Here is a 23,999-nt window from a genome sequence, read left to right as displayed (position 1 = left end):
TGAGTCATATTGTTTTATTTATCAAATCAAAACTATCCATTACCATATATTTAAATTCATTGATAATAAAATTCAAACTCTCTATTTTAGTCTATTGGATCCAATATGGTTGGCCCAGAACTTCATCTCTGAAAATCTCTCTGAACTTCACTTCATGACTCACTAAAATAGTTTAATAAACTATTCAGCCACATGGGTTTTCTTTCTGGTCCTCAATTGTATTGAATTTGTTATCACTTTAGGGTCTTCATCCCATTTCTCCTGCCCAAGAAGTTATTCTATTTAAATAACTAGCTCCTTCTAACAATTAAATGTCTCCTTCTCCAATTGGTGACATCCAATATAGACTGGTGTTCCTTTCTGTTTATATCTATTTGATTCCATTTATCATAGCAATTATAAAAACATGTTTTCTTGCTTACCCAATTATTTAATTTGCATTTTGACTGTCTCTGCTAACTAGACAATAATATCCAAGAGGAGAGTAATTTTTCTATTTTGTACATAGTTGTATCTCAAAATACTTTGAAAAAACACAGACACAGTACATACTTAGTACACTGTAGACATTAACTGAATAAATAAACAGGACATACTCAGTATTCAAGCTACATATGCTATTATTCTAACTGGGTCTATACTGAGCTCACAAATGAAAGATTTAAGTTTATCCAGTTATGAGCAACTATCCAATTCAGAAGTAAGTACACAAAATCAGATAAGCCATTCTCTGGCATAAATTTTCTTCATAGCATCTATATTCAAGTGGTACTCCATTTTTTGTGTTTAAAAATATAATTAAGTTCAAGTTTCATTCACTTGATAGTGAGAAACTCAATCCCAGTCATTTTATTTTGAGTCTTTTCTTAGAGATGTGGATAAGAGAAACTAGAGAATTTGAGAATTTCCTGGGACTTTACAGTGATCAGTTTTGCTTTTCATGGCAGTTTTATGAGAAATATTGGACACTGAAAGCTTTCCTAATGTAGGAGCTATCACAAGAGTCTTCTCAATGAAGTGCAGATTCAAAATGAAACTAGGAGGTTGGAAGACTTTCCTAATTTATAAATTTTCAATTTTCCTTTATGCAACACAAAAGCAATTAGCAACTTCTAAATCTATGTCTTAGTACCCAAACACCTATGCTTAGCCACTTTTTTTTAGGTAACAGAGAAGGAAAGAAGGACCTCATCTCATATTTATACAACAGAAGGACGCAAATAGTGTCATCTATATAAATTACCTTACTATAATTATTTTCAATGTCTGGATATAATATCCAATACAATTTGGGTTAATAAAGCATAAATTTTTAGTTTTGCCCATTCATAATAATCTTCTCACTTTCCATTCTTCATTGTCAAAAGGTTAATATCTCAGTCCTTTGATATGTATGTTTTTAAGCAGTTTTATTTTTTTACAATTAATACATTACTGTTTATGATTACATGGTGCAAAATATGATCTATAATGTCTAATGTACATAAACATATGTTGTAAAAACTCCAGGCTTTTTGGGGGTTGCTACTATGTCTGCTAAGGTGAGCAGTGACCAGTGAAAAGGCAGATAACCAATGACTAGAGATCATGTAGGCTATTGGGGTGCTCTTCTATTATTACTCAAACCAGAAAATATATTCTAGCCCAAATCCAAGAGGTTCAGTAATGACATCAAGTTCCTCCTCAAAATTCTTACAGAAGAGGGAAAATGATCCTTCTAAGCAGCCGGCACTGAAACTCATACGAGGGAAAGGACTATGTGTGCCAAGAACCAGCGCTGGTAAATGGAGGACTTGTAGATAACATTTGTTAAATAATTGTGCGTGGGTCAACAAATGAGTCAGGACAATCATATCTCCAGCATTTATAAAACTCTGTACAGTAGAGGGAAATTGAGCAGAAAATGTGACGTACAAATAAGGAGCATAAGGGGTTTGCATGTGTGTGCGCGCGCGCATGTGCACACACTTTGCTTACTGCCCACTAGTACACTCTGTATTCTTTCTCTCCCCATAAAACTGGACTGTTCAGGAACTTCTGCCCATTTGTTTTTACTTTCATCTATTTAAAGTTTGTATGTTTTTCAGTTTGTTTTTCATTTTTTATCACTTTCAGAGGGTTACTGATATAATTTATAAATCAATGATTATACATGCAATAGGCCTAAAACCTCAGAAAAATTACTCAAAAATAATTTAAATATTTTAAGTACCCTTCTGCATTATGGACCTACAATACGTTTCATAAGTGATTTTTATCTCATTCACTTTTCATGTGTCCACTATCCCAATCATGTTGTCAATTTCCTTATGTATCTCTATAATTAGTAAATAGATCTCTACATGCATACCTATGTAAAATATCTCACCTTCGGTATGAAAATTTAATTACTTTTCATTAATTAAATTGTATGTAATCATATGGAAGTAACAACTGTATTAATCACTTGGAAGGAAGATGCAACATAATTGATTAAAAGAAACAGTTATGTGAGAAATATGAAGCTTTTAGGAAAAATAAAGCAAACTCTGTAAACTATGTTCAAAGCCAAATATGTAGAGTTTTATTTGGTTTTTTAGTAATCTCCTTTTCATCTATTCAAAGAGACATGCATTATTTGTTATCTTAATGGCATCTTTGGAACACTGTGAGTCACTATCTATCCTTATTAAATCTCTTTTCACGTAGTGTTTTTTCTACCTCTTGGAGAAATTGATGAGAATGACTAACAACTGAAAAACAACATTTTTGTGGATATATTAGATATAGTAAAGAGAGGTCAAGAATGTTTAGTAAGCAATAGAAACAAAGAGAAAAACCAGCAACAATTCAAGGTTAAGGGAGACTATAAGGGGACAATATTTGAGTGACATTAAATGTTGAAATGACAGATAGGTTACTGACAAAATAAGGTCATATTTTTATACAAGCATTAATGAATCAAATCATTTTATTAATAAGAATAATCAAACTATGTATTAGTAAGAAATAGGTGATGGACATTGGGGAGAGTATGTGCTATGGTGAGTGCTGTGAATTGTGTTAAGACTGAAGAATCACAGACTTGGACCCCTGAAACAAATAACACATTATATATTAATAAAAAGAAGAAAGAGAAGAAAGAAATATTTTAGAACAATTTGGATTTACAGAATTACTGAGAATATAATACAAAGAGTTCCTCTATAACCCATATTTTGTTTCTTCTATATTATTTTATTTTTTTAAAGATTTTATTTATTTATTTGACAGAGAGAGAGAGAGAGCCCAAGCAGGGGGAGCAGCAGAGGGAGAGGGAGAAGCAGGGTCCCTGTTGAATAGGGAGCCCCATGCAGGCTCAATCCCAGGACCCTGGGATCATGACCTGAACTGAAGGCAGTTGCTTAACCAACTGAGCCATCTAGGTGCCCCTACTTTTTTTTTTTTTATTTGTTTCCTCTATTTTAATATCTTACATCACCATGGCATATTTGTCACAAATAACAAACCAATATTGATGTACTTCTTTTTTGAAGACTTTATTTATTTATTTGACAGAGAGAGACACAGTGAGAGAGGGAACACAAGCAGGGAGAGTGGGAAAGGGAACCTGATGTGGGTCTTGATCCCAGGGCTCTGGGATCATGACCTGAGCCAAAGGCAGACGCTTAATGACTGAGCCACCCAGGCGCCCCTGATGTATTATTTTTAATTAAAGACTATACTTCATCGAGATTTCTGTATTGTTCCTTAATGTACTATTTTTGTTCTAGGAGCCCATCCAGGATATCATGTTACATTTAGTTGTTAGGTCAACTTAGGCTCCTTTTGGCTGTGACAATTTCTCAGACATTCTTTGTTTTTTATGACATTGACAGTTTTGAAGAGTCCTGGTCAGGTATTTTGCACAATGCCTCTCAACTGGGATTTGTCTGATGTTTTTCTCCTGATTAGACTGCAGCAATTTTTTATCATTGACAGAAAGACCATGAAGGGCACCTAGGTTTCTCATTCAGTTAAGCATCCGACTCTTGGTTTTGGCTCAGGTCATGATCTCAGGGACTTGAGATTGAGCCCCTCATGGGGCTCTCAGCTCAGCGGGGAGTCTGCTTCTCTCCCTTTCCCTCTGGTCCTCCTGTCACTTGTGCTCTCTCTCTCTTTCCCTCTCTCTCTAAAATGAATAAGTCTTAAAAAAAAAAAGACCATGGAAGTAAAGTGTAATTTTTTTATCATATCCAGTACATACTGTATTACTTTCACTTTTGATGGTGACTTTGATCACTTGCCTGAGGTAGTGTTTGTCTAGTTCCACCCTATTTAAGTTACCCAATCCTCTTTCCATACAATACTCTTTGTATGGAAGTCACAATGTATGGACCATACTTAAGGAACTAAGGAGTTATGCTTTACCCCCTTAAGGAGAAAGTATCTACAATTAATATTTGGAATTTCCCTGCACAGAAGATATGTCTAATCTCTTCTATGTATGTATGTATTCCGTGATTTATTTATATTAGTATAGACTCGTGTTAAATTACTTATTTTAAATATTTATTTTTTTTTTTATTTGAGAAAGAGAGAGAGTGTGTGCATATGGGGGGCAGAGGGAGAGGGAGAGAAAATCTCAAGCAGATGCCCCACTGAGTTTGGAGCCCAACTCAGGGCTGGATCTCACTACCCTGCGACCATGATCCGAAATCAAGAGACAGAAGCTTAACTGACTGAGCCACCCAGGTGCTCCTGCAAATATTTTCTTTTAGTGTGTTGGTTCTCTTTTTCATTCCCTTAAGAGTGTCTTTTGTAAAGAAGTTTTAAATTTTAATAAAGTCAAACATCAGTATTTTTCTTTGAAGGATCATGTTATTGATGTTATATTTAAAAACTAATCACTGAAATAAAGGTCATATATATTTCCTTTATGTTCACTCAAGAAATTTTGTAATTTTACATTTAGGTCTAAGAGCCATTTTGAATTAAGTTGTGTGAAAACTGTAAGGCCTGTATCTAGATTCTTTCTCTCTTCTCTTCTCTTCTCTTCTCTTCTCTTCTCTTCTCTTCTCTTCTCTTCTCTTCTCTTTTCTTCTCTCTTCTCTTCTCTTCTCTTCCTTTCTCTCTCTTTCTCTTCTTCCTTTCTTCCTTCCTTCCTTCCTTCCTTCCTTCCTTCCTTCCTTCCTTCCTTCCTTCCTTCCTTCCTTTCTTTCTTTCTTTCTTTCTTTCTTTCTTTCTTTCTTTCTTTCTTTCTTTCTTTCTTTTTTTCTTTTCCATATGGATGTCCAATTGTTCCTGCACCATTGATTTAAATGGCAATCCTTTATTGCTGACTTGCCTTTACTCCTTTACAAAGATCCGTTGACTAATGTGTAGGTCTTTTTGATATATATGTCTCTTCTTTGCCAGTATAGTGTTATTATTAATGATTACTATAGCATTAAAATCTTGAAATCAGGTAGTGTGAATTCAAATTTGTTTTTCTTCCTTGGTATTATGTTATGACTATCATAGGTCTTTGCCTTCTCATATAAATTTAGAATCAGTAAGTTAATAATCACTGGAATTTTCACTAGGATTGCATTTAACTTATAAATTAAGTTGAGAAGAATTGACATCATAATAATTGTATGTCTTCCAATTGATGAACACAAAATATATTTCCATTAATTTAGATCTTTGATGTTTTCCAATATTTTGTAGATTTATGAATAAAATTTTATATATTTTTGTTAGATTTATATTTAATTATTTAATTTTGGGGCTGTATTTTTGCAAATGGTAGTTTTCCCCTTTAATTTCAAATTCCAATAGTCCATTTCTAGTTTTCAGGAAGGTAATTTGTTTTTGCATATTAACCTCATAACATGCAACTTTGCTGTGCTTATTTATTATTTCCAAGTTTGTTTTATTGCTAGTTCTTTGTGATTTTCTCCTGAGACAATGATGTAATCTGCAAGTAGAGATAATTCTTCCTTTTCTAGTTGTACCTTTTCTTTCTTTTTATTGTGTTATTACACTAGTTACAATTTCCAGTATGATGTTGAAGCATAGTAGTGAATAAGGACATTTTTGCTTGTCTACAGATACGTGAAATACACTGATTAATAACTGAAAGGTTTTTTTTAAGTTTTTAATATATTTTTTTAAGATTTTATTTATTTATTTGACAGAGAGAGATAGCGAGAGCAGGAACAGAAGCAGGGGGAGTGGGAGAGGGAGAAGCAGGCTTCCCATGGAGCAGGGAGCCCGATGCGGGACTCGATCCCAGGACCCTGGGACCATGACCTGAGCCGAAGGCAGACGCTTAACGACTGAGCCACCCAGGCGCCCAATAACTGAAAGTTTAATTGACCTTACAAACTTGGTGGTAGTGCATGGTCATTTTATACATTGTTGGATTCAAGTTGCCATTATTTTGTTATTGTTGTTGAGGATTTTTGCCTCTCTGTTTATAGTAGATATTGCTTTGTTGTTTTTCTTTTCAGTAATATGTCTAGTTTGTTGTGTTTGTTCCTCCTTAAGATTGTGATTTTTTTTAAGTTTTTAATTCTAATTAGTTAATGTACAGTGTAATACTGGTTTTAGGTGAACAATATAGTGATTCAACAATTCTGTACCTTACCCAGTGCTCATCACGACAAGTTCACTTCTTAGTTCTTATCATTTCTTTCACCCTTCCCCCCCTCTCCTCCTTTCCAGTAACCATCAGTTGGTTCTCCATGATTAAGAGTCTGTTTCTTGATTTCCTTCACTCTCTTTTTTCTCTTTGCTCATTTGTTTTGTTTCTTAAATTCTACCTATGAGTGAAATCATATGGTATTTGTCTTTCTCTGACTTACTTATTTCATTTAGCATAATATTATCTAGCTGCATCCAAGTCATGGCAAATGTCACTTCTTCTTCGACCATCTATTGATGGACACTTTGGTTGTTGCTTCCATAGTTTGTCTATTATGAATAATGCTGTGATAAACATAGAAGTGCATGTATCCCTTTAAATTAGTGTTTTTGTATGTTTGGGTAAATAGTGCAATTGTTGGATCATAGGGTAGTTTTATTTTTAAATTTTTGAGGAAGCTGCATACTGTTTTCTACAATGACTGCATCAGTTTGCATTCCCATCAACAGTCCATGAGTTTTCCTTTTCCTTCTCCTTCTTGGCAACATGTGTTGTTCATTTTAGCCACTCTGACAGGTGTGAGATGATATCTCATTGTGGTTTTGATTTGCATTTCCCTGATGATGAGTGATGTTGAGCATCTCTTCATGTGTCTGTTAGCCATCTGTATGTCTTCTTTGAAAAAAATGTTCATGTGTTCTGCCCATTTTTAATTGGATAACTTGTGTTTGGGGTGTTGAGTTGTATACGTTCTTTATATATTTTGGGAACCAACCTTTTATTGGATATGTCATCTGTAAATATCTTCTCCCATTCCATAGGTTGCCTTTTAGTTGCTTTTTTTTTTTTTCCTTCAGTGTGTGAAAGCTTTTTATTTTGATGTAGTCCCAATAGTTTATTTTTGCTTTTGTTTCTCTTGTCTCAGGAGACCTACCTAGAAAAATATTGCTATGGCCGATGTCATAGAAGTTGCTGCCTGTGTTCTCTTCTAGGTTTTTAATGGCTTCAGGTTTCATATTCAGGCCTTTAATCCATTTTGAAGTGTGTGTGTGTGTGTCTGTGTGTCTGTGTGTGTGTGTGGTGTAAGAAAGAGGTCCAGTTTCACTGTATTGCGTGTAGCTGTCCAGTTTTCCCAGCATCATTTGTTGAAGAGACTTTTTCCTATTGTATATTTTTTTTCCTGCTTTGTTGAAGATTAATTGACCATATAATTGTGGGGTTATTTCTAGATTTTCTATTCTGTTCTATTGATATGCGCATCTATTTTTGTGCCAGTACCATAGTGTTTTGATCACTACAGCTCTGTAGTATAACTTGAAATCTGGAATTGCAATGCTTCCAGTTTTGCTTTTCTTTTTCAAGATTTCTTTGGCTATTTAGGGTCTTTGTGATTCCATACAAACTTTAGGATTATTTGTTCTAGTTCTGTGAAAAAACTGTTAGATGGTATTTTCATAGGGATTGCCTTAAATGTGTAGATTGGTTTGGGTAGTACAGACATTTTAACAATATTTGTTCTTCTAATCCATGAGCATGGGATATCTTTCTATTTCTTTTTGTTGTCTTCAACTTCTTTCATCAGTGTTTTATATTATTTTCCAAGTACAAATTTTTCACCTCTTTGGCTAGGTTTATTCCCAGGTGCCTTCTTATTTTTGGTGCAGTTTTAAATTTTTGCCTAGTGTTAATGTCAGGGTAATGCTTTCCTCATGTATCCATGTAGAAATATTTCCTCTTCTCCTATTTTCTGGACTAGATTATGGAGAATTTTTACTTTTAATGTTTGTTAAAGTACACTGGTGAAACCATCTGTTCCATTTCTGGTGTCCATCTATCTGTGCTTTTGTCAATATGACAATCTTGATGATTACATAGTATGGGCTCTACTACTTTTTAAAATCAAAATTGTTTTAATCATTCTGGTTTTCCTTTTTGTTTTGACATTTTTAAAAGCTTCATGATTTTTTTTTTTTTCAAAGAAACACTAGTGAGCTATGTCTTCTTATTTCCTAGGGTTTGTTTTTAACCTTTATTTTTACAATGATATACACATTTTAAAAATACAGCCTGATGAATTTTGACATACATAGATAGTGAACATGTACATAACTACAAGAAGTTTTCTTGTGACTAATACCTCTTTATATTCCATCTCTCTCTCTGACTACAGGCAACTACTGATCTGTTTTATGTCACTATAGATTTAGATCAGAATTTCAAGAATTTTATACAATTTTTTTAAACAGTACATGCTATTTTAGCATTTGAAAAACTCAACATAAGTGTTTTGAGATTTATCCTTGTGTATAGCATTACTTTATTCTTTTTCATTGCTGAAGAGTATTCCTTTGTATGGATAAGCGAAAATCTGTTAGGTTGGTTCGAGTGTTTTGCTTTTACATAAAGCTGTAATGAATCAAGTATTTAAATTGATGTATTTATTTCTTTGGAGTAAGTATGTAGAGTGTAATAGCTAAGTGATTTGGTAGGTGAATATATAAATTTCTAAGTAATTGTAAAATTGTCTTCCAAAGTATTTATGCAGTTATCTCCACAGTATGTGAGTTTTATAATTGTTCCACATTCTTGCCAACAGTTATAACAGGCAATTTTACATTTTTACCATTTTAGAAGAATTGTAGTGGTATACTATTGTGATTTTATTTTACATAATCCTAGAAACTGATTTCATTGAACAATTTCTCACTTGATTACTAGCCATACATATATCTTCTTTGATGAAATGGCTATTCAAAAAATTTCCCCTGGGGGGAGGAAACTTCCCCGTTTGGATATAGTGTTATGACTTGTTGAGTTGTAGGATTTTTAAATATATATTCTAGATACAAGACATATTACATATATTTTACAAATGGTTTCTCCCTTTTTGTGAGAATTTTATACAAAATAAAAGTATTTTTTTCTTTTTAAATGAAGAAGATAAATAACTTTCAGATAAACAAAAACTCAAAGGATTTATTACCAGCATTCATGGAATATTAAAGGATGTTCTTCTAGCAGGAAAAAAATATGATACATATAGAAACTTGTATCTATTAAAACTAAATAGTTTAGGGGTCGCCTGAGTGGCTTAGTCGTAAGCATCGGCCTTCGGCTCAGGTCATGATCCCAGGGTCTTGGGATCCAGCCCCGCATGGGCCTCTCTGCTTGTGTTCCCCCTGCTTGTGTTCCCTCTCTTGCTGTGTCTCACTCCCTGTCAAATAAATAAAAAATAAAAAATAAAATCTTTAAAGAAATAAAAATATAGTTTAGGAAATGGGTGAAATAGATTTAAATGTGAATGAATTTATTATTATTATGTATCACTCTAAAAGTTAGGTGGTCCTATAAAGAATTATTTTTGATGCATTATGGAATTTTATATAATGTAGATGTAAAATGACATAAAAAGTAGAAGAGAGGAATTAGGACCACATGATTTAAAGTTCCTACATGGCAATTGGAAACTTATCTAAGATCATTTGAAGGTAGACTCTGATGTACCTATCTCTCAAATATCTTTACACTGTAATTCAAAAAATATATTTATTTTCTCTAATTCTTTCAGCAGAAGTATTGGTCTGCTGTGTCTACTACATTGTCCCTGGAAGTAGCTATCGTCACACTCAACTTTTATCTTGTAACATAAGATGAAAATGATACTGAAGATCTTATATTCAAGCATTACAAAAATAATGCAACATACACACCTTACAAATCATGTTTACCACAGTAATCTGGTTTTATATAGTAACAAAAATTCTCATTTCAAAAGAGCTAAATCCAACAAGATGCTTTATAAAATAACATGAATTAAAACAAAGCAATCATTCAAAAACGAATCAAATACCAGTAAAATGATACTGCTATAAAAATAAGTTGATTTAAAAATTCTTTCTCGAATAAAATTTGTAAATATCAATCAAGACTGTTAGAAACATTTTCCTGAAGAGCAAATATATATATATCTATATATACATATATATAGATAGATAGATATAGGAATTTATACTAAAACAAAACAAAACAAAAATAGGAAGAGCAAGCCAAATTTTCACGAGATTTTTCATTATTTTAGTTTATTTAGTAAGATATTTGAAACCATAGAACCCTAGTCAATATTAGTAGACTGGAATATTAAGTAGAGAAAATACTACTTTTGTACAATTTCAAAAACAACAGAGTCCCATCACTTTTAAATGGGGATATTTTGAAACAAGTCACTTTCATATTGAAATTGTATATGTGTGACTGTGTGTATAGTCAGGATTTTACTTGGAAAAGAATTAAAAAGTGTGGAAAATAACTTTATAGTTGGTACAGAACTAGCAGAAACACATTCTATTACTTATATTAATAGGAAAACACCCAAAAAATTCCTGTGGAGTAATGACTTATCTTGCTAAACTTTGGGTTTGCCCTCTAGTCACTGTATTAGATGGGTTTTAAAAATAACCTGGATTATTTCAAGTGCTTTGCATGGTAATTTTCTTTACACTGGTAATTCATGTATGGATTTCTAATTAGGAAATAAACAACATACCACTTTTGTTATATTTCTAATTCTCTTATTTCAAAATTAAAAAAAAATAGTTACTTGAACTTGTTTTCAAGTACATTTTAAATCACATTAGTAGTACTTCAAATTTAGGAAATATAGATTGGGAAATTATAAAATGATGAAAAAATTAAGGCTATATATATATATGCATTACAGTCTGTTAATTCTCAGTGTAACATGATATGAACAGAGAAGCAAATGTACCCAAATCCAGACCCATTCTTGCATTGGTAGAGTGATCTCAGTGGGCAATGTTACAAGGCTGAGACTTGTAAAAGAATGGATGTGATGGAGTTAAAGAATATTGTAGTTTTCCATGCAGTTTGATTATATTCACGTAGTTATGTTGACATATGACTAGAATTTCTAGTATTTATTCTAAAATAGAATATCTCATAGAAATATTTATTCCAAGTGGAAACAATTTTGTTCTTTAAATCTAAGTAATGTTATATCCCTGTTTATTACATATTGAAATGTATTTGGTCAAATTATAAAGGTGACAATAAAGATTGTTGTCTGAGATATTCAAGGGCTTCAGATTTTTTAAAAAAGATTTTATTTATTTATTTGACAGAGAGAGAGAGCGAGAGCAGGAACACAAGCAGGGGGAGTGGGAGAGGGAGAAGCAGGCTTCCCGCCAAGCAGGGAGCCCAATGTGGGGCTTGATCTCAGGACCCTGGGATCATGAGCTGAGCCAAAAGCAGACGCTTAACAACTGAGCCACCCAGGTGCCCCAAAGGCTTCAGATTTTTAAAGGGTTGAAAATAAAATCTTGTGATTGAATATTTTTTCCTAAAACTCCAGAAAAATAGTATAGTACACATACACTTAAAAGTATCCTAAATCACATCAACAAGTTTCCTTTGAAACTATTCCCTGTTAAAAATGAATGTTTTTCTAAAAAAAATAAATAATACAGTTTAACTTAACATACAATTTTTATGTCAATGGCTCTTTAATATATTTACAGAATGTCAAAATACTTTCAAAAGTAGTTGAGGCTGTATGAGACTTAATGACCATAATTTCCTGTCTGCACTTTTAACAGTTATACTCTTTGAAACTTCTGAATATATTCACAGTTGTATTCTCAGTAAAATTGAATATGTTGAGTTGATTGAATGTCCAGAGGAACCAATTAAAGGTCGGATATTAATATGAACAAGAGTGTTTCATAAATGATGAAATTATTCTCTATTTTTTCATATTGGAAGATAGATTGCTTTCCCTCTAGAGCTAAAAGCTTTTTAAAATTTTGTTATTTATTAAAGTACAGGTTTTCTCTAAAAGTGAGGCTAGAGTAACTCTACATGTAATCATCTTAGTTGGAAGTAGGAGAAAATGAACCCTCTATAAAGTTATATTTAATCTATCCGTCTCTTATATTCACGCAGAGAAGTGTTGCCAAAGGAAATTCAAAGAAGGTTGTGCACTGGGGCCAAGCTCCACTTTAGGAAATAACATTTCCTGATTATGCATTTGGAACTTTATAGAGGAATTTATGCAAATGAGATCATACAACCTGTTTTCTGTCTTGGTTCTTTATTTGAAATATCTGATAGTCATTGATTTAACATGACAGGAATGTACAATACGTAGTGTAAATATTAATTTATATATTTAAATAGTTTCAAGAAAAATTTTAGTTTTTAATATCTAGATACTCCTAATTTGAAATAAGTCTAAAAACATATACAAATGTGAGAGAAGTGATGCTAGGAAGGTATGTAAGAGATATGTAAGTTTATTTCTAAAATTACTTAGAAATAATTAATTCTACTAATAATTATTATTTAATTGAATTACTTATTTAATTGAATTAAGAAAGATGACTGTATGTTATGCTCTAGTTTTGGATGATCACAGAAAACCATATATCACCAATTTATTACGTTTAATGTATCAGCCTAAAATGCCATTGACCCACTATTAAACATTAAAAATCTTAATGAAAGTAAAAGTAAAATTAAACTGAAAAGCATTTTAAGGTGACATTAAAGTAATATTAGACTAAATTGGGATGCATCTTACACACTAAGGAAAATGCTGCTTAACAGCATTAAAATCAAAATTAAATTTATAGTCAAATACGATGATGGTCAAATAATTCAACTTCAGTATTATGTCACATATTGTACTCTGTTTATAATTTAATATTCTTTCTAGTTGTGTCTATTAACAGGACCTAAGTATCACACTCCCATCCTTAATCTCAATTTATTTCCTGTTATGTAAACATCATGTCTCCGTATAACTTGCTCCTCCATGGGTCAGTTAGATTCTTCTTCCCTCAATTACCCATATCAGTGGTTACAATTAGAGTAGTTTGGACAGGCTCTTAGAAAATTTGAAAACATTGATTTGACTGTATTGAGCCATTCCTTCTCTCTTATGATCTTTTCATAAACAATCTCTCACACACACACAATTACAACTTTTCCACTGTAGAAAAAAAAATTAAGATTTTATTTATTCATTTGTCAGAGATAGAGAGAGAGAGCACAAGCAGGAGGAGTGGTAGGTAGATGGAGAAGCAGACTCCCCGCTGAGCAAAGAGCCTGATGTGGGACTCGATCCCAGGACTCTGGGATCATGACCTGAGCCAAAAGCAGACATTTAACTACTGAGCCACCCCAAGGCATCCCAAGTAGAAAATTTTTTATATTTGGTTTTTAAATAAAATATATCTATTGTCTGAAAGAAATATTGTTATATTACAGAATCATGATGATGCTACGAAAAGTTCAAAGCAATTCAACCATGTGTTCCTATCAAGTTCTACCATTCATTAAAACTACTAAACCAGAGGTACCAGTATTTCATGGTTTATAGCTGCCTTAGTCTCTCAGTAATTGTTTTTCTTTGATACCCCAGACCAAAACAGAGGATAGCTCCATGTGTGAAGTAGTTATAAAAAAAAAAAAAATATTAGAATGCACAGAATCCAAAGATCACACTGTGTTTCACTAAAAATTTAAAATATTATTTGGTGTCCCTGTGAGTTTGCTATGAGGCTTTGGAATACTTTTTGGGAACTACAGGATTAAATTCCTATAATTATTAGGAAATTGTTACAAAAATGTCTGTATTTTTACATAGATGCAGATAGAACATCTTCTCTGAAGGGTTTGCTTAATATATACAACATGTTTTTAAAAATACTGGGTTATCACAAAGTAAGGTTCAGTTCATAGACTGAAAGCATGACCTAAATCTAAAAAAAATGCATATTCTTATGCATTTCAGTACATGAATCAACTAAAATGTGATAAAATTATATAATCTATAATCTCAAAGCAGTCTAATATATGTTTGTAATTGAAAGTATTTTTAAATTAGAAAACGATATACGCTAACCTGATAAGAAATAGTATAAATAGCATAGGAAACCACTTCATTAATTTTTAACATCAAAAAAAGGGGCAATACAATGGAGCAGAGAGAGTTTCTTTAATAAATGGTACTGGCACAATTGGGTAGTCATATGCAAAAAAATAATGATTTTAGATGCAGACCTTACATTGTTCACAAAAGTTAAATAAAAATTAATCATTGACCTAACTTTAAAATATAAAACTATAATACTCCTAGAAAATAACATACAAGAATAGATTAGGAAAAAAAGACAGGAAAAGACAAAAACATATATTAAAATTTAATAATAGTAAAATAATAACAGCAATAAATAAGTTTCTCAACTGCCAATTTATACCCTCCCCTGCCTTTTCTACACTGTACTTGTTAAAAGAAAGTCACTATTTTCAGCTCGCAATTAAGAAATAAGGAATAGGGGTGCCTCGGTGGCTCAGTCATTTAAGCTTCCAACTCTTAATCTCAGCTCAGGTCTTGATCTCAGGGTTTTGAGTTAAAGCCCCACATTGCACTCCATGCTAGGGAGTTTACTTAAAACAAAAACAAAAACAAAACAAAACAACAACAACAACTGAGGAATAAAGTTCTACTTCCTTTTAAGACAAATTGTCTACTTAATTATTTGGAAATCTTCATAGGTGATTTGTTTATTTTATTCCTAGTCATTCATTTAATTATTCAATGATTTATTATTCCATAAATGCCTATTACATCAATTGTTTGAAGCGCTTTTCAAGTCAACTATATATTTACTAATATTTTGTCTGCTTGAACTACCAATTACTGAAATAGTGATATTTAAGAAAAATCTGTAAGATTGGATTTGTATATTTCTGCTTGGAATTCTATAGTGTCCCCCACCTCCCATCACTGCTCCCCCACCCCCACTCTACTCTTAGTCATTTTGATGTTCTTTCGTTAAATGCTTACACATTTAGGATTGGCTTGGAGAATTGATTCTTTTGTCATTAGGTAATGCTGCCCTTTGTCCCTGATAATTTTCCTCGTTCTGAATTTCGCTTTGTCTTAATGGGCAGGTGTAACAATCTATTCCTTCAAATTTTATTTGTCTGAGAATATATTTCTCCATTTTTGAAGGACAGTTTCTCTGGATATAGATTTCTAGGTTGATGAAGTCTACTGTAATTCTTACCCTTACTCTTCTAAAGATGGAAGAAAACTATCTGGCTTGCTTCAGGATTTTATCTTTGTCTGTGGTCTCTACACTTCCGATATGTATGCCTAGATGTCAGTTTTTGTTGTTTGTTGTTGTTTTGTTTTGTTTTGTTTTTGGTATTTAATTGGCTTGGCATTCTCTGCACTTCCAGGATCTGTGGTTTTTGTCATTACTTTTGGAAAGTTCTCAGCTAAATATTTATTCTGCTCCATTTTTTTTTTATTTTGTCTCCTTCTGGTATTCTAATATTATGTATTTTACACATTTTGAAATTGTCCTACATTTCTAAGAAGGTCTTTTCTATTTTTTTCTCTTATTTTTTCTCTTTACATTTCAGTTTGGGGACTGTGGCAGTAGGATTTCCCAGAGAAACAGAACCAGTGGGATCAATCTTTCTATCTAGGCAGAAAGAAAGAGAGATTGGAGGTTTAAGAATTGGGTTACACAATTGTGGGGATTTGGTGGGTCTAATCTCTGTAGAACAGGGACAGGTTGGAAACTCCTACAGGAATCAATAGTGTAGTCTTAAGTGCAGAATATGTAAGGCAGATTGGTCAGGGGGAAACTCAAGCAGAATTTCAGTGGTACAGTGTTTTTTATTTATTTATTTGAGAGAGTGAGAAAGAGCTCATGCACAAGTGGGGGTGGGGGAGGGGCAGAGGGCAAGGCAGAAACAGACTCCCCGCTGATCAAGGAGCCCCACACAGCTCAATCCCAGGATCCTGTGATTGTAACCTGAGCCAAAGGCAGACACAACCTACTGAGCCACCCAGATACCCCTCAGTGGTCAGTCTTGTATCAGAATTCCTTCTGTCAGAAACTTAGTTTTTGCTTTAAGGTTTACAATTAGGATGAGGCCCTTAACATCATCAAGAATGATCTCCTTTAGGCACAGTCAATTGATTGCAGATTTTAATTATAACTGCAAAATAACTTTGCGGCACCATCTGTATTAGTGTTTGAACAAACAACTGAGCATCATGACCTAGTCAGATTGATACACTATATTTTTGATTTTTTGCATGTTTTTAAAATTCTGTCTTAAAGTTTCAATCTTCTTATGATACCAATCTGTTTTGTATATTGTGCATTTTTTCCCATTAGAGTCCTTAATATATTATACATAGTTATTTTAAATTCTGTACTAATAAAGCAAATGTCTATGCCATGCCTGAGTTTGGTCCTAATGCTTTCTCTCTTCATGCAATGTCTTTTTTAATTTATTTTTTTGCCTTTGGCATGTCTTCTATTTTTTTGTTGAAAACCAGTCTTCATTTATTAGCAATATGAACTGAATAAATAGATCTCTGATGTAAGGATTTATGTTGGCTTCTGCTTGAGACTTGCACTAGCCATAGGCGGCTTCAGATTCCTCTGGAGCCTCGTTTTTGTTTCTCTCTTGACTTCTGACTTTCCTTATTGGTTCTCCAAGAATCTTAGTCTTGCAGCTTTTCCAGGTATGATTCACTATTATTATATGGTAGCCCTGTTGATATTGGGGTAATGTGTGAGGACGGGTGTGTTATATGATTTTCCAGTTAAGTTTCAGTCTTTTAGTAGGCCTGTATCTCTGGTTGTGACCAAATTTACCAGTGTTGTCTCTAGTATAACTTTTTCCTCTCTTTAGTGAGGCAAGACTGAAGAGAACTGGAAAGGAAGGAATGCCTAAGTCTCTGGGACAATGCACCAGTAATGTTTTGCTCCCTGGGTGGGAGACTTTTATAATCAAAAGGCATTGGACATATTCACAAGGGTTGGTCTTTCCCTCTTCCTGCCAGAAGCACACAGGGATCTTTCTCAAATCTTCATAAAGAGAATCTGAATAAGGTTCCTGGAGGTAAAATTCCACAAAATTTTGAGGCACCCTCTGATGTTGCAGTCCCCTGGTGAATCTCAATCTCAATCTATTCTATTCTCAACTTCTAGCAGTTCATCAAAATTATCATTTAACAATTCCTACCTGCTTATATACAGTTATTGGCTATGAATCTCAGGATTGGTCCATCTTTCCAGAATTTAGGGTGGGAGTTTGCCTTTTGATCTCAGTTCTTTGATGGGTCCAAGTAAAGTTGATGAATTTAGTTTGTTTTGCTTTTATTTGTAAGGATTTTCTTACACCCTTGGAAGCTCTGCAGACTTCCAGGCATTTCAAATGTCAGAGCTGAAACCAGAAGTCCTTTGCCAACAGTCATAAACCAACCTAGGCTCCAATAAATACATTAAATATTTTTTCACTTTTCTTGTAAATTAGTATATGTATTACTTTCAATGATTACATAAGTGAGAAGTGAATTGTTGACAGTTTTCATGGCATGATTAAATTACTCAGTATTCTAGCAGCTCCCAAATGTCAATTTGCTTCTTTTTTTTTTTTTACTATATATGTGATTATAATCCTCAATGTAATTTCTCTTTTTTCATTGAAATTCATGTGCAATTTTAGAACTACATATTCCAAATGTGTAAATTCTTCTAGAGTATTACTTGTGATTGTCAACATCCATAGCAAACCAATGTAACAGTGAAAGAATACTAAAATGATGCATTTTTGTAGAATAAACCTTAAATTAGGCAATACGAGAATCTCAGTTTAAGTCCTTCCATACTAATTTGCCAAATGACCTTGATAAAAAGAGCTAAACACCCTACATACTGTTTGACTCCTTATGTACATAGGTTCCAACTGAACTCATTGTCTCACTTGTAAGTTAAGTCAAATTCCAACAGTGTTTTTTAGTTTTCATAAATGATGAGAATACTTTGAATGAATTTCTTTTATGCCAATATTTATTCTGTTTTTAAAAGGCTTTCCGCCAAAGGTTTACTTAGATTTTATAAAGGCCTTATCAATGAGACCTTAAACTAGTCTTCACTTAAATTCTATACCCTTTGCTCTCATTTCTTCAATTCCAATGTTAAAATAATTCTTAAAGCAATGCTATTTTCCTATTTAATTACTTAAAAATTAATTTATAGGATTTATTTTTCTGAATATGCAACAATTCTTTCTTAACCCTAATACTACTCATTCTTTTCCTAACCAAAATTTGTTCTTCCCAACTAGATAAAAAACTTCAATAAGTTAGATGCACCTGTGTGTGTGTGTGTGTGTGTGTAATATTACTTAGTAACTAGAATAGTCACTGGAGAGTAAGGTATTTTTACATAAATGAATTTGTAATTAATTATATTTCCCTGTAGTCCAGCAATTCTGAAACATTTTGTTTTGAGAAATCTTACAGACTCAAAAATTATTGAGGCCCACCAAAGAGTTTCTTTCATAATTTAAAGTCCATCTATATATATCATGTTAGAAATTATACTGAAGTTATTTTAAATTATGTGTTTTTTAAAAGTAACAATACCTTCATTGTATAACATAAACAACATAAATTTATGAAAATGATCATTTTCCAAAGCAAAAAAATTAAGGAGAATATAGCATCGTTACATAGTTTCTATTTTATTTTATTTTTATTTATTTATTTTTAAAGATTTTATCTATTTATTTGACAGAGAGAGACACAGCGAGAGAGGGAATACAAGCAGGGGGAGTGGGAGAGGGAGAAGCAGGCTTCCTGCTGAGCAGGCAGCCTGATGTGGGGCTCAATCCCAGGACTCTGGGATCATGACCTGAGCCGAAGGCAGACACAACCAATGAGCCACCCAGGTGCCCCTCATGGTTACATAGTTTTTAGAAACCACTTTAATGTCTAGCTTAAAGAAAGACTGGGATTCTCCTATCTACTTTTGCATTCTCTCCATTTGTATTCAATCTGCTGTTCATTATAGCCTCTGAAAATTTTCAGCATGCACACATGATAACAAAGAGTGGATAGTGCAAATAATGTTTTAGTATTTATATAAAAGTAGTTTTAACTTCATGGACATACTGAAAGTATATTCAGGACCCCCTGGGTCACATTTGAAGACTCTTATTTTAAATAATAAGCATATCATAGAAAGGTTTTCATTTCATTTATATCAGATTTCTAAGTATAGCACTATCACATCGTGAGTGATTAATATATATATATATATAATATTAATTTACTATGTAATTCTAACATATAGAAAAAGTTTTCAATTTAAATGCAGCTGAAATTTATATTGATTCTTGTTATTATTACCAGATAGTAACAATGAAAGAAAGATCAAAACCAGATGTTACTTGTGGGTTATTTAGTTTCCATAAAATTAATAATAATGATAATGATAATAATAATAATAATAATAATAATAAATAATCTGTTATACATTGTAAACCAAATTGCTTCTATTATAGAGTCTATTTATCTTTTATTTGGCAATATTTTAGAATTTCTTCTGAGATTTTAGCTCATTTGTGGTTTTGGTGACTTAGTTTAGTCTTTCTACCTGGAAATTTTATTTGAAAAAAAAATTTATACATGATACAATATTTTAGTTATATTATTAGCTTTACTACATAATGCAATGATTTTTGTTCTGGAACTTCAGGGAACATAGAGAAATAACAAAAGGAAGAAGGATGGCATAAAAAATATTGTCTCTATACAAAATAAATCTTATACAGATATCCTTAAATTTAACTATGGCTTCTCTCAACATCATCAAATCAAATAATGCCAGTATTTCTTTTCCTTTCTAGAATGTCTTGCATCCATTTCTGAGAATTTTCCACCTTCTAAATTGTACCTGATGTTGAGCTGAGAGGAATTTAAGGAAGTAAATATAAAAATGTGAAGTTTCAAGAGTGTTCACTACACTAAAATAACCACCTAGTACAAGTAAGAAGATAGTGGCAAAATCTCAAGACTTAAAGGGAAGATAGAAAATCTTAAGGACATCTAGAAAAGAAAAGAAGTTCATATAATACAGTTCATTGGGCATTCCATCAACAATAAGAGTTATAGAAGACAACATAGCAATTATTTCAGTGCTGAGGGAAGTAATTTTGAATGTAGTACTAGACATGTAATCAAATGTTCATTCATATCAGAAGAAAACCATATAATTTTTATAACACAAGAAGTTAGATTATAACTGACCCTTACACAACTAAACAATTAAGCAGCAACAAGGAAAACAAGAATGAAAACAAATCCAGAAAGGTAGTGTTAGAATGTAAGACACAATATTGAAATATGTTTTAATCAATTTTTATTAAATGTAAATAATAATTACTGTCAAAAGTTGATACTGAGATATTATTGTAAATTCTAGATAATCTATACTGAAAGTGAGAACTAAGCAATGGGGAAAATAGAGAGAAATAAAACCTGATTTTGTTTGGCAACAAAATTACAGTTGGAATTCAGAAGTTTTGTGAAATATGAATTTTAGATATTCAAATGAAAAAGAGAAGCATAAGTGCCAAAAATAAAATATAAAGTGTATGTCCAAACATAATAAAATAATTTAATAATAAAATAATTTAAAAAGGCAGTGGTAGAATTAATTACATTATACAGGAAAAAAAAAGCAGTAGAAAATAAAAGAACAAAGCCATGTATGCAATTTATCAATAAAATACCAGAAACACAGATTTTAAAAAACTGAGATGTACAGTGTTTATATCTTTCCATTGTTATACAAGAGACAAGTCAATATCAAAGCAGTGCTTATAAAATTAGGCTTTCTTATCCATAGGTCTCGAGACCTCAATCATAGTATACAGAGAGACTATAAATGATTTTAGTTATAATGCACTTGATTCAATGAGATGTTCTTGTGACATTTGTAGTATATTTGATAACTTATAGAGACAAAAGAAAATTTCCAATATTAATTCTTTTTTCCATGAGAAGATGTTGTCCAATTTATAACAGGTTTTTGGAAAAAACTGGAAGGGAAAGTAGACATCAAAATAACAACTTCAAGGTAAAACTATTCATTTAGTTGACCTACGGTGACAATTCCATTTAGCCATGATTGTGAAAAATCTACTTACTACTCTAATTAAGAAACCACTGCCCCACTGCCTCTCCATGGGTTTGAATTTGGCCTGGTGTGGCCTGCTGGGCCGTGGGAGGCTGGTTCACCTCCATCCTTCACGCTGTCCTTGACTGCCTGCTGGTCCAGGTCCTCATGGCAGGCGCCCAGAGGCAGGGGTTGGCAACGGTGACAGTTTGCTTGTGGTCACTGCTGCTGAGCTGCAGCAAACCCACCATGTGTCTGCTCTATTCCCTCAGCCACCAAAGCTCACCTGTTTGACTACAACAATGGCCAGGGGAGGATGAGGAAGATGTGGATGAAGATGCTCATGATTCAGAGGTTAAGGTGGCGAGCCTGAGAGCAGTAGAGGTACAAAATTGCTCCAGTGTGGTTGAATCAGGAGATAACCAAGAAGAACAGAAACGGGTGGACCTACCCAGGAAGCCACCTGACCCCATGGGAAGTGTGGTTTGTTGGCAAAGAAAAGGAATGTGACTGTCTGCAACAGAAAGCTCTGCAGGAATTAAAACAACAGCAGGAAAAAAGAAAAGAAAAGGAAGAATGTGAAAAAGGTAATTGCTGAAGAAAAGCATAAGGAATGGGTTCAGAAAAAGAATAAACAGAAAAGAAAATTGTGTTAAAGAAATGGAGGAAAATGCAGCAGAGGAACTGGAGAAGGAACATTTGTAAGAAAAGGCAAAAAAAAATATCAAGAATGGTGAAAGAAAACAAGGCTGAAAAATGTGATAAGAAGAAAAGGAAAAAGCAAAACAATGGCAATGTGGATTACAGGGTAAAAAAGGTTTAAGGAGTGGTTGGAAAATTCAAAAAATAAACCTTGTCTGGCTGCAGAGATCTATGGTTATGCCAGTGGAAAACACAGAATTCTACAGTGGAAATTATGATTGAAAATCAGCCTCTCATATTCCAGTTCCATGGAAATCCATCCATATGTCCCCTTCCAAAGAAGCTAAGGACCTATGAGGAAAGAAGACTAAAAGGCCTGTGATAAGTCAGGCAAGGAGCTCATTGTTTCTGGTGGTTCAGAGTGGGAAGTAGTCTTTTGTCTTGGAACTCTGTGAAGAATACAAAGATAGTGGACGTGGGAAATGCTTTCACCTGGAGCTAATTTTAAACTTAGAATCATTTTTCACTGCTCAGTCAACCCCTCAACATTTGATGTGATTATTGGCAAGTTCAAATTTTTGCATTTGTATATGTTGTTCTTAGAATTAATTGAGGAATGTGTTTTATGTATTTTCATTTTCATAGGTGATTTAAGCTTGATCTTGGTATATTATTCCACAGGGTAAGTGACTGAATATCTAACAATTGTGTTTATATGTAGCTTTTATTAAAACTACACTGTAATACCAATAAAACCGACAATCATGTTGTGTTAAAAAAAAAAAAAAACACTGACTAAAGTTATTTTTTCACATACTGTATTAATTCTGAAATTTGACATGAGAAAATTGAGATAATTCTGTTCTCTCTCTAAATTTTCACTCACTCAGTTAACCTAAATATTATCTCTAATAACTATTTAGATCACCCTTCAAATCTTTTGCAATTGACTGTTATAAGCCTTTGTAGATAATATAAAAAGGACCCGCAAACTATTGTTTCCTAAACAAGGAGCAGAAATCTGTCACACAGTATATTAACTATTAATTTTAATCAGTAATATTATTTTTATTTTCAGTATTGATAGAAAACAATAAATTATTTCAAGATTTGAAAGAAACAGTTAAACATAATCAATTTGTATAGTCTTAGAGATATTAATGAATATTGAGTAAAATAAAAATAATAAAAAGTAGCTTGAAAATTATTTCAAATTCAAATGAACATATTTCTCAAAACTTAATTTGACATATAAATGGACATTCACATTTAACATTGGAGAATTCTGAAACAAATTATCCTATTCATGTTATTATAACAGATAAAATTAATAGAGACATTTACTAATGTTCATAGTGTATTACTAACATATTCATGCTTTCATTATTTTATGGCTGCCTAGCATTTCCTTATTTCATTAAATGTATATTCAAGTGTTTCTTTATTTCCCTGCTAGAAAGTGTTTAGAATAATTATATTACTGCTGTGAACACACAGGTTTACTTAAAGCAGTGTTTATATAAGTGAATATTTAAGTTTCTACAAATTGAATTGTTCTGTAAAACACCTCAAGAAATGTAATGTATAAGATATTTTTTTAAATTGCGAAGAAGTGTAAATAATTTAATTACCCAGGTAAAATTAGTTTATACATTGTTGGAGCTTTCAGTATTCTACTTTAAAAAGATACTGCATGCACATGAAAAACAAAATCACTTTAGAGAAAACTGCAAGTTAATGTTTCTTACTTTATT

General features: G+C 32.5%; 1 pseudogene; it reads left to right on the top strand.

Moving 5' to 3' along the window:
- The first annotated feature begins 1,665 nt into the window (after positions 1 to 1,665).
- LOC118018741 lies at positions 1,666 to 22,677 on the top strand (annotated as a pseudogene).
- The last annotated feature ends 1,322 nt before the right edge of the window (positions 22,678 to 23,999 follow it).

This window comes from Mirounga leonina, unplaced genomic scaffold (assembly GCF_011800145.1).
Source record: "Mirounga leonina isolate KUSES-001 unplaced genomic scaffold, KU_Mleo_1.0 Mir_172, whole genome shotgun sequence".
NCBI lineage: Eukaryota > Metazoa > Chordata > Mammalia > Carnivora > Phocidae > Mirounga > Mirounga leonina.
The sequence above is the reverse complement of the archived record's forward strand: the minus strand, read 5'-3'. Positions and strand labels throughout refer to the sequence as shown.